The sequence below is a fragment of the Ornithorhynchus anatinus genome, chromosome 3 (assembly GCF_004115215.2).
Source record: "Ornithorhynchus anatinus isolate Pmale09 chromosome 3, mOrnAna1.pri.v4, whole genome shotgun sequence".
In the NCBI taxonomy this organism is placed as follows: Eukaryota; Metazoa; Chordata; class Mammalia; order Monotremata; family Ornithorhynchidae; genus Ornithorhynchus; species Ornithorhynchus anatinus.
Window position 1 is genome coordinate 126,801,043 of NC_041730.1, and position 11,879 is coordinate 126,812,921.

At 45.4% G+C, this 11,879-nt stretch overlaps 2 non-coding genes across 2 annotated transcripts; both read left to right on the forward strand.

Moving 5' to 3' along the window:
- The first annotated feature begins 1,529 nt into the window (after positions 1-1,529).
- On the forward strand, positions 1,530-1,667 carry LOC114810634. The gene has a single exon (XR_003758329.1). It is a non-coding gene; the product is annotated as a small nucleolar RNA SNORA7 (small nucleolar RNA).
- An 8,111-nt stretch (positions 1,668-9,778) lies between these two features.
- LOC114810658 lies at positions 9,779-9,916 on the forward strand. The gene has a single exon (XR_003758353.1). It is a non-coding gene; the product is annotated as a small nucleolar RNA SNORA7 (small nucleolar RNA).
- The last annotated feature ends 1,963 nt before the right edge of the window (positions 9,917-11,879 follow it).

Below are 11,879 nucleotides of genomic sequence, written 5' to 3' on the forward strand. Positions count from 1 at the left end.
TAAGTGAATTTAAATTTTCAATATGGAAAAGGCCAATCCCATGCTTTAAACTTCCTCCCTCACAGCTCTGCTCCATGGCCCAATATTGGGAAAAATTTCCTGGCTTTCTCTAAATTGGAAGTTGGGCAGGGAAAGATACAGAAGTGACTGGTAAGAAAATGAAACAGATTATGTCATCTTGTGGACAGGCAACTTGTCAATTTACCTTTCTGTTCTTTCCAAAACCTAGTAGAGTGCATGACACCAACTAGGCACTCAATAAACGCTACTGCTCCTCCTCCTCCTTCTCCTTCCCCTTTTCTCCTCCTCTTTCTCCTCCTCTTCTTCCTCCACTTCTTCTTAGGGATGATCCCCACATGAAACCCTTTCTGGGCAGGGAATGTGTCTGTTTATTGATATATTGTACTCCCCTGAGCGCTTAGTATGGTGCTTTGTACACAGAAAGCACTCAATAAATGTTTGAATGAATGAATAAATGAAGTCAAATGCCAGAGCTTAAAAATGCTCTTTCCATTTTACTAGTAGACTCCTGAAACAGATAAGGGTACAACTCAATAGTTTTTTCGATAACATTTCCTCGATATAAAACAAAATGATGACCTCGAATAAATACTACAAACCATGATAAAAAAAGTATCATTCTGTAAATAACTAGGAAACACATGCAGATAAAACAGGGTAGAGGTTCCCCATCAAGAAATAAAGGATTCTGAGCAGAAACAACTGGTTTGCTTAGATCACCTTCCCACCCGCTCTTTAGGTCTGACAACAAGCAAACTTAAGGGCTTGTAGATTGCAATGATTCTTCCCATCCTCCAAGTTACAGTGGATACTGCACCGAGAGGGTCACATTTGACTATTGCTTTCCATTTGATGGTTTTCTACTTCAGCTTTGAGCTTTAGGGGTGAATGTACCCCAGGATTTCAAAATCAATTAATGGTATTGACTGTGCACTTGTGTGTGTTGAACAGTGTAATAAGTCCTAGGAAGAGTACGGTGTAACAGAGTTGGTAGACATGACTTCTGCCCACAAGGAACTTTCTGATAATAATAGTAATGCTGATTGTATTCCATAAGGGCTTTCCATGCACTTGGATCTGTGACCTTTGGATATTTGCCCCACCCACCATCCCACAGCACTTATGTACGCATCTAAAAATTATATGTAATTCTAATATATATGTGCCCCAATCTCTACTGTAGGCTTCTGTAGGCTGATGATGGCATTTGTTAAGCACTTACTATGTGCCAAGCACTATTCTAAGTGCTAGGAGGGATACAAGGTAATCAGGTTGTCCCAGTTGGTGCTCACAGTCTTAAACCCCATTTTACAGATAAGGTAACTGAGGTACAAAGAAGTCGTGACTTGCCCAAAGTCACACAGCTGACAAGTGGCAGAGCTGGGATTAGAACCCGTGAACTCTGACTCCCAAGCTCTTTCCACAAGCTCTTTCCACTGAGCCATGCTGCTTCTGTTATTGGTAGGGAATGTGTCTACCTACTCTGCACTATTATATTCTCCCAAGAACCCCTCTCAGGGTCGCACCTGGAGAGTTTCCAGTACTCTATCAGTGTCGACTATGGGAGGGAAAGTCAAGGAGAGGCCTGTCCATTCCATTCCTAGCTTGGACAGTGGCTAGTGAGTGGAAGGCAATCTGCTACAAGTCAAAACCCACCTGTCCTGGGCACAGGGTCAAGGGAGAAGGCACAAGTTTACTACGTGAAGGCGGTAATGGTAAATCACTTCCGTATTTTTACCAAGAAAACTCTCTGGATCCAGTACCAGAACGACTGCAGATGGAGTTGGGACGTTCGGAGAGAGATGTGTCGATGGCGTTGCTATGGGTCGGAGACGACTCGACAGCATAAGACAAGAACCACTTAGAACAGTGCTCTACACACAGTAAGTGCTCAATAAATACCACTGATCATCATCATCACTGTTGAGATGAAAGTTCATCAAATTAGATCCAGCCCCTTACCCCGTATAGGATTCATAGTCCTATGAGGAGAAGAACATGCCATTTTGTCCTCGTTTCACAGACGAGGAAACTGAGATATGGAGAAGTTAAGTGATTTGTACCAGGTCACACACTAGACCAGTTAGACCTATCAATCAATCAATCAATCATATTTATAGAGCTCTTACTGTGTGCAGAGCACTGTACTAAGCAATTGAAAGAGTGCGATATAACAGAGTTGGGAGAAACGTTCTCTGTCACAGAGCTTACAGTTTAAAGACTCTCTCATTCATTCAATAGTATTTATTGAGCGCTTACTATGTGCAGAGCACTGTACTAAGCGCTTGGAATGTACAATTCAGCAACAGATAGAGACAATCCCTGCCCATTGACGGGCTTACAGTCTAATCGGGGGAGACAGACAAAAACAATAGCAATAAATAGAATCAAGGGGATGGACATCTCATTAACAAAATAAATAGGGTAATACAAATATATACAAATGAGTGGACGAGTACAGTGCTGAGGGGAGGGGAAGGGAGGGGGCAGGAGCAGAGGGAAATGGGGGGAAAAGAGGGGTAGCTGAGCTCCTGACCCCCAGTCCCGTGCTCCTTCTGCTAGGCTGCACTGTCTCCCAGCAAGCCCCACAACTTGATTTTCCAGGATTGTTTTCAGCTTTTCTGGTATTCCTCAGCAGCAGCAGCAAGAGTTCAGTGTGGGTTCCTCATCAATCAATCAATGGTATCTATTAAGCGCTTGCTCTGTGCAGAGCACTGTACTAAGACCTTGGAAGAATAGAGAAGCAGCATGGCTTAGGGGATAGAGCATGAGCCTCAAGTCAGAAGATCATATATTCTAATCCCGACTCCACCACTTGTCTGCTGTGTAACCTTGGGCAAGTCACTTCACTGCTCTGGTTCTCAGTTACCTCATCTGTAAAATGGGGATTGAAACCGTGAGGCCCAAGTGGGATAAGGACTAGCTCTTACTCAATTTGCTTGTATCCACTCCAGCTCTTTGTACAGTGCCTGGTACATAGTAAGCGCTTAACAAATACCATCGTTATTATTACAACAGAATTAGCAGCATGTTCTCTGCCCAGCACTTGGGAGGGTATTATTCATTCATTCATTCATTCAGTAGTATTTATTGAGCGCTTACTATGTGCAGAGCACTGTACTAAGTGCTTGGAATGTACAAATCGGCAACAGATAGAGACAGTCCCTGCCCTTTGATGGGCTCACAGTCTAATCGGGGGAGGTACAGTCTAATTATAGGGGTCCTTGACTCCCCATGTGAGGGAAGGCGAGTTTTCCCTGTTGTCCCTCTGTCCTATTGGCATCTCCCAGATTCCAAGCTCCTCCTGCTTCCAGAATCCTGTTCCAGAATGGCTAGAGGAAGCCAGCACGAGAATCAGGAACGGCACACAGCTATCTGTCAGTCATTTATATTTATTGAGCTCTTACTGTGTGCAGAGCACTGTACTAAGCTCTCCGGAGACCATGATAAAATAATAATAATAATAATGGCATTTATTAAGCTCTTACTATGTGCCAAACTCTGTTCTAAGCGCTGGGATAGATACAAGGGCACTAGGTTGTCCCACATGGAACTCACAGTCTTAATCCCCATTTCCAAGAGAGGTTAAGTGACTTGCCCAAAGTCACACAGCTGACAAGTGGCAGAGCTGGGATTAAAACCTATGACCTCTGATTCCCAAGCCCGTGCTCTTTCCACTAAGCCATGCTGCTTCTCTATATAACAATAAATAGACACATTTCCTCCCAAAGTGAGCTTCAATCCAACAGTCAATGGTACTTAATTGAGTGCTTATTATGTGTAGAGCACTGTACTAAATGCTTGGGAGAGTGAACTCCCTTTCCTCTAAGTTCATCAGAGAAGCAGTGTGACCCAGTGGATAGCTCTATTTATCTATTTTGATGCTACTGACGCTGCTTACTTGTTTTGTTTTCTGTCTCCCCCTTCTAGACTGTGAGCCCGTTGTTGGGTAGGGATTGTCTCTGTTGTCAAATTGTACTTTCTAAGCACTTAGTACACTACTCTGCACACAGTAAGTGCTCAATAAATACAACTGAATGAATGAATGAGTCAGAAGGACCAGAATTCTACTTGTCTGCTGTGTGACCTTGGGCAAGTCACTTCACTTCTCTTTACCTCAGTTATTTCATCTTTTAAATAGGGATTAAGACTTTGAATTCCATTTAGGGTGTGGCTCAGTGGAAAGAGCACGGGCTTTGGAGTCAGAGGTCATGAGTTCGAATCCCGGTTCTGCCACTTGTCAGCTGTGTGACTGTGGGCAGGTCACTTCACTTCTCTGTGCCTCCGTTACCTCATCTGTAAAATGGGGATTAAGACTGTGAGCCCCACGTGGGACAACCTGATTCCCCTGTGTCTACCCCAGCGCTTAGAACAGTGCTCTGCACATAGTAAGCGCTTAACAAATACCAACATTATTATTATTTAGGGCAGGCACTCTGTCCAACACGATTTGCTTGTATCCACCCCAGCACTTAGTACCGTGCCTAGCCTATAGTAAGTGCTTTACAAAATACCCCAATTATTATTATTATTTTTATGGGCAGGACATGCTTCTGCTAATTCTGTTACAGTGTTCTCTCCCAAGCAGTTAGTACAGTATTTTACTATAGTAAGTGCTCAATAAATACCACTAATTGATTGATTGATTACAATACAGCAGAGTTATCAGACATGTTCCCTGTCCATAGCCAGCTTACGGTCTAGAGAGGGAGAAAGACATTAATATAAATAAATAATTTATACAATACAATTTATAGAGATGTACATGAGAAGCAGCGTGGCTCAGTGGAAAGAGCATGGGCTTGGGAGTCAGAGGTCATGGGTTTGAATCCCAGCTCTGCCACTTGTCAGTTGTGTGACTGTGGGCAAGTCACTTAACTCCTCTGTGCCTCAGTTACCTCATCTGTCAAATGGGGATTAAGACTGTGAGCCTCATGTGGGACAACCTGATTACCCTGTATCTACCCCAGCGCTTAGAACAGTACTCTGCACATAGTAAGCGCTTAACAAATACCAACATTATTATTATTATAAGTGCTGTAGGGCTGAGGGTGGGGAGAATACCAAATGCCCAGTGGTCACAGATCCAAGCTCAAAGTAAAGCAGAAGGGGCCGGATTGTTTCTCCTCATTGAAATTGCTAAAGCAGTTGCCTTTGGGTGTTTATTTTATGGCTCTAAGTCAATCTGCCCTCTCAGGGTCACACCTGGAGTGTTTCCAGTACTCTACCACTCTTGACTTTGGGAGGGAGAGTCAAACAGAGGCCTACCCATTCCATACCTAGCTTGGCCAGTGGCTTGTGAGTGGAAGGTAATTTGCTAGAAGTCAAAACTCCCCTGCACTGGGCAGCAACAGCATGGCAGAGAGCTGAGGGCAGAGACTCGTATACTGCATGGAAGGCAGCAATGGTAAACCACTTCTGTATTTTTACCAAGAAAACTCTCTGGTTCCACTACCAGAACGATCACAGATGGAGAGCGGGGCGTTCTGGGAGAGATGTGACCTTGGCATCGCTATAGGTCGGACATGACTTGACAGCATAAGACAACAACAACAACAACTCGATCTGCCTGGACCGCAGACGTCATAGTGATTATAGGGAGCCGGACCTGGAGCCGGTAAGAAACCTTGTAATGAATTTTTAATGTAGTTGATTTTTATATTAACCAATTCTGTATCTGAGATGTTTCATGTTCCTCTGAAACAAGATAAATTGGGAATCTGTTGTTTGGACTTGAACAAAAAGCTTGCTTTGAAATTACAACTTCAGCCAGGTTTCACACACATCCAAGAGTAAAGCATGCGAAACTCTGCTGTCTGCTACTCTTTCAGAATCCCGGCTCTGCCACTTGTCAGCTGTGTGACTGTGGGCGAGTCACTTCACTTCTCTGGGCCTCAGTTACCCCATCTGTAAAATGGGGATCAAGTCTGTGAGCCCCACGTGGGACAACCTGATCACCTTGTAGCCTTCCCAGCGCTTAGAACAGTGCTCTGCACATAGTAAGCGCTTAACAAATACCAACATTATTATTATTATTTCACCATGAACTCTTCAGCCCTCTCCCTCTTACTTAAGACTGTGAGCCCCCACCTGGGCAGTCGGATTTACTTGTATCTACCCGGGCACTTAGATCAGGGCTTGACACAGAGTAAGGGCTTAACAAACACCACAAATACAAAAAAGCAAAAGAGCTGTGGCCTGACCTGCCCCATCCCTGAGGCTGCAGGGCCTGCTGTGTTCCAGGTAGCCAGTGGACCACTGACAGCACCACGTGCCCCTTCAGGTGGTCAGCGGGGCCCCAGGTCTGCCCCAGCTGCTCCTGCTCTTCGAGCCAGCCTGATGGAACCTCTGGCCCAGCCAGGCCACCTGTGGGTTCCTCTCCTTCCCACCACTCATTCATTCAATCACATTTATGGAGCGCTTACTGTGTGCAGAGCACTGGACTAAGTGCTTGGGAAGTACAAATAGGCAACAGAGACAATCCCTTCCCAACAATGGGCTCACAGTCCTGAAGGGGGGAGACAGACAACAAAACAAAAGAAGTAGAGAGGCATTAATAATAATAATAATGATGGCATTTGTCAAGCGCTTACTATGTGTGAAGCACTGTTCTAAGCGCTAAAAGCAACTGTCACCAGGTGGCAAGGGCCTGTGGGGCGCCCCTGATGCTGCCATTTTTGAATATTTGTTTCACCCCCACCACCCATGTCTGCCCCAGACACCCCCAGTCTTATCAGGATGACTATGATCCTGTTTTATACCTTTAATTAATAATAATAATAATAATGATAATTATGGAATTTGTTAAGCATTTACTATGTGCCGAGCACTGTTCTAAGCACTGGGGTAAATACAAGGTAATCAAGTTGTCCCATGTGAGGCTCACAGTCTTAATCCCCATTTTACAAATGTCGTAACTGAGGCACAGTTACTCCTTCAGACCCAAGGTCACACAACAGACAAGTGGCGTGGCTTAGTGGAAAGAGCATGGGCTTGGGAGTCAGAGGTTGTGGGTTCTAAATCCCGGCTCCTCCACTTCTCAGCTGTATGACTTTGGGCAAGTCACTTCACTTCTCCACGCCTCAGTTACCTCATCTGTAAAATGGGGCCTAAGACTGTGAGCCCATGTGGGACAACCTGATTCCCTTTTATCTACCCCAGCGCTTAGAAGAGTGCTTGATACATAGTAAGCGTTTAACAAATGCCATTATTATTAATAAGTGGCAGGGTTGGAATTAGAACCCACATCCTCTGACTCCCAAGCCCATGCTCTTTCCACTAAGTCACGCTGCTTCTCTGTTCATTCAGTCATATTTATTGAGTTTTTCCTGCATGCAGAGCACTGTACTGAGCACTTGGGAGAGTACAATATAACATTTAAAAGACACATTCCCTGCCCACAATGAGCTTCCAATCCAGTTTCACGCCCAACACCTGCCCCAGGCTTATGCGGACAGAGAAAACCAATCCTCCTTCAACCCACCGTGCCTTCCCCAGACGGTCCCCAGCTTTTCCCAAATGGCCACGATTTAGAGGTACCTTGCTCCCCCAACCTCAGACCCTCTTTGAGTCGAGTTTGAATTTCACCCTGTGAATGACCCAATAACTGGCATCATCTGCAGAACTGTTCTAGGGGTCTCTAGAGGCAAAACTCTGATGAAACTAGAGAGGGTTGTCAAATACATTGAGAAACCACTCTGGCTGCCTCGTTCGGTTTCAGTCATTTGGTAATGAATAAATATTGCTCTGTGTTCATGGAGAACCCATCTGCGGATCAGCTCCAAAAGCTTTTTAAATGTTAGCTGGTGGTAAAAGTCAAGAGAAGGCTATCAGTACCCAGAAATTAGGGAGTACTCTTCAGTACATAGGATTCCCTATACCGTCTTTGCCAGAGTTCTTTCTTTTTCCACTTCTTTAGGGAAATAGCATGGCTTAATGGAATGAAAAAATGGGCTGGGTCTGTCGAGACCTGGGTTCTAATTCCAACTCCATCACTTGGCTGTCGGGTGACCTTGGGCAAATCACTTAACTCCACTGGGCCTCAGCTTCTTCATTTGTAAAAAGGGGATTAAATTCCTGTTCTTGCTCTCTCTCAGAGTGGTGGTCCGTGTGGGATGTAGACTCTGTTCAGTCTGGTTAGCAGTTAGCAGAGTATTTGGCATAAAGTTCTTAATAAATATCACTGTTATTACAGAGCCAAATAGTGGATGAAAAGACTTAGTCAAACCTCAACCAACATCAGACCTAAGAATTAGAGAAGACCTGCTGATAAACTAGATTTAGAAAAGGTTCATGGGTTAGGCCAAGTTCCAGACAATTTATGAAGCTTTCTGGCCCTTCATTTTAGGAGAAAATGACCTCATTTCAGATCAACTTGCTTGTATCTCGGCAAATGAGTGGGGAGATGTGGACAGCAGAACACTTGAAGCCAGGAAGCTTTTAATCCGTGTGCCGCATTCTCCAGCTGTTTCTGTCTCTGTCTGGGTTGCTGTCACGCACCTTCCGTGGCCTGAAGTGACCGGCTCCTGGCATCGGGTGGGCTCGGGGTTCGGGAAACGAGCGAGGAATGATAAGCTCATGGTAAACGTCAAAGGAGGGCTATCGGTTATGATTTGTACTCTGAACTCAGGCTGCCCTAAGCCCTGTTGCCAAAGCTCTTTCTTTTTCCACTTCTTGGGAGAAGCAGAAAAGGGCACACAATAATTAGAGATTTCACAACTTGTGTTTATTTGCTCATGCAGATTACACTAAGCTTGCTTTTACCCACACGGTGTTGTGGATAATCACCTATAAGGAAAAAGAAAGGAAGTGGACCCGACCGTCTGGCCCCGCTCCGGCCCGGCCCTCTGGACGGGGCTCGGCGGAGAGGAGGCGTCCAACGGATGGGCCACGCTCATCTGTCTTCTCGGCTCCGGGGAGCCGACCTTCTTCTTCTCAACGGCTCCCTGAGGAACAATTCTATTATCGTTATTATTATCATTATTATTATCATCATTAGCTGCTAGCGCTATTATCATTACCATTAGCTCCACACGTGTTAATATTATTAGTATTGTTTTTTGTCTCCCCTGATTAGACTGTAAGCCCGTCAGTGGGCAGGGACTGTCTCTATCTATTGCCGATTTGTACATTCCAAGCGCTTAGTACAGTGCTCTGCACATAGTAACCGTTCAATAAATACTATTGAATGAATGAATGAAAGGAAAGAAAAACGGATCTAAGGATGGGATCCAAGTGGGCTCTTCTCAGCCAACCATACTTCTATAGCAGTTGCAGATACTAAGCATCAAGAGGCATGGCTTACCAAAATGACCTTTATTATTTATAATAATAAAAGAATGATAATTATAATTAAGGTATTTGTTAAGCATTTACTGTGCGCCAGGCACTGTACTAGGCAATGGGGAGGAACCAAGCAAATCAGGTTGGACACAGTCCCTCTCCCAGGTGGGGCTCACAGTCTCAATACCCATTTTACAAATGAGGTAAATGAGGCCCAGAGAAGCAAAGTGACTTGCCCACAGACACACAGTAGACATATGGTGGAGCTGGGATTAGAACCCATGACCTACTGACTCCCAGATCCGGGCTCTATCCACTGGATCCCCAAACTTTCAGGGCAAACAGTCAGACCATCAGCAATAGCTTCCAGTTTCTCTGGCTTCTCTTTTGCACCTTGGTGTGGTTCCAACCCACTTTGGAGACCATGAGCTCGCTGTGGGCAGGGAATGTGTCTGTTATATGGTATCCTCCCAAGTTCCTCTCAGGGTCGCACCTGGAGAGTTGCCAATACTCTATCAGTCTCGGCTACAGGACGGAGAGTCAAGCAGAGGCCGGTCCATTCCATTCCTAGTTTGGTCAGTGGCTAGAGAGTGGAAGACAATCTGCTACAAGTCAAAACTCTCCTGTGTTGGGCAGCAGCGGCACGGGAGAGAGTCGAGGGCAGAGGCTCAAGTTTACATGCGGAAGGAGGCAATGGTAAACCACCTCTTGATTTTTACCAAGGAAATTCTCTGGATCCGCTACCAGAACAATTACAGATGGAAGTGGGACGTTCTGGGAGAGACGTGTCCATGGTGTCGCTAAGGGTCAGACACAACTCGGCAGTATAAGACAACAACAATGAACTCTCCCAAGCACTTAGGACAGTGCTCTGCACAGAGTAATCACTCATTAAGTATGATTTACTGACTGACTGAATTTTTCTGAGCAATCCTCCGGCATGACTAAGTCATCCTAAATCAAGATCCCTTAGGCCAGTCAGTCTGGTGCAGTTATAATAATGATGATAATAATAACAATAATTGTGTTATTTGTTAAGTGCTTACTATTTGCCAGGCACTGTTCTAAGTGTAAACAAACAAATCAGGTTGGGCAACTTTCCTTGAGACTGTGAGCCCCAAGCCCCATTTTACAGATGAGGGAACTGAGGCCCAGAGAAGTGACATGACTTGCCCAAAGTCACACAGCAGAATAGTGGTGGAGCAGTGATTAGAACTCATGACCCTCTGACTCCCAGTCCCCTGATCTATCCACTACGTTATGCTGCTTCTCTGATTATCAGGGGTTGCAGGGCCCAGCTGCGGCCAGGTTGAGGAACCGCAGACTGTAAGCTCTTTATGCGCAGGGAGTGTGTCCGTTGATTGTTATATTGTACTCTCCCAAGTGCTTACTATAGTGCTTGGCACACAATAAGCGCTCAATAAATACAACTGAATGAATGAGTGAATGAAACACGGGACTTGTTTACACTCTCTGAGCCTGTTGTGGCTTGTCAGAACTTCCTCTGACTAGGGACAAGGAACATAGGATGGATGACCTTTTCAGATTCTGATCCAGGATAACTGGAACCAAAAGCTATCGACAGCCAGGGCAGGCAGAAGCAGAACTGAGTCTGGGCTGGATTGTGAGCATGGAGCAGCTTACCAGGATAGCAAGAATTCACCAAGGAAAGGAAAATGGAGCAGAGAAGAGAGGAGAGGACTCTGTCCACGCAGGCCGTGATAGGGTGTAAGATCCCATCCGGGTCAGCACCAGATGTGGCCGCTGTCGGCACTTGGGAACAGCAGACATGAGAGTCGAGTGCAAAGGGTAGGCCAGATAAAAATGGGTCATCTTAAGGAGCACTCTCTTTCTGCCAGATTTGGTCAGAGTGGGGGTCCAGAAAAGAAGTCCCATACCAGAGCCTGAGAATTTATGCCCTGGGATCCATTAGTTGAAGGTATTTATCAAGCGCCTCATTCATTCGATCATATTTATTGAGCGCTTACTGGGTGCAGAGCACTGTGTTGTGTGCAGAGCACCATATTAAGCATCTGGGAGAGTACAATACAGGGAATGTGTCTGTTGATTGTCATATTGTGCTCTCCCAACCATGTAGTACAGTGCTCTTTGCACAGTAAGCGCTCAATAAATACAACTGAATGAATGAACAGATTTGTTAGGCATGATCCCTGCCCTCGAGGAGTTGTCAATCTAGCAGAGAGGGAAAGGTTTTTGATCCTTATAAGTTCCAGGATTCAGGGGAATGATTTCTGGGTCAGGGGATGGGGAGGGTGGCTCGAGGATGGGCAGCATGGTCTAGTGGAAAATTACGGGCCTGGTAGTCGGAGGTCCTGGATTCGAATCCCAACTACCCCAGAGGCCTGCTGTGTGAACTTGGGCAAGTCACTTCCTAGTTCCCCAGTAACCTCACCTGTAAAATGGGGATTAAGACTGTGAGCGCCCAGTGGGACAGGGACTGTATCCAACCCAATTACCTTGTATCTACCTCAGTGCTTAGAGGAGTGCTTGGCACATAATAAGTGCTTAATAAGTTTTTAATTATTATTATGGGCTCGGTCACCATGCAGAGAACT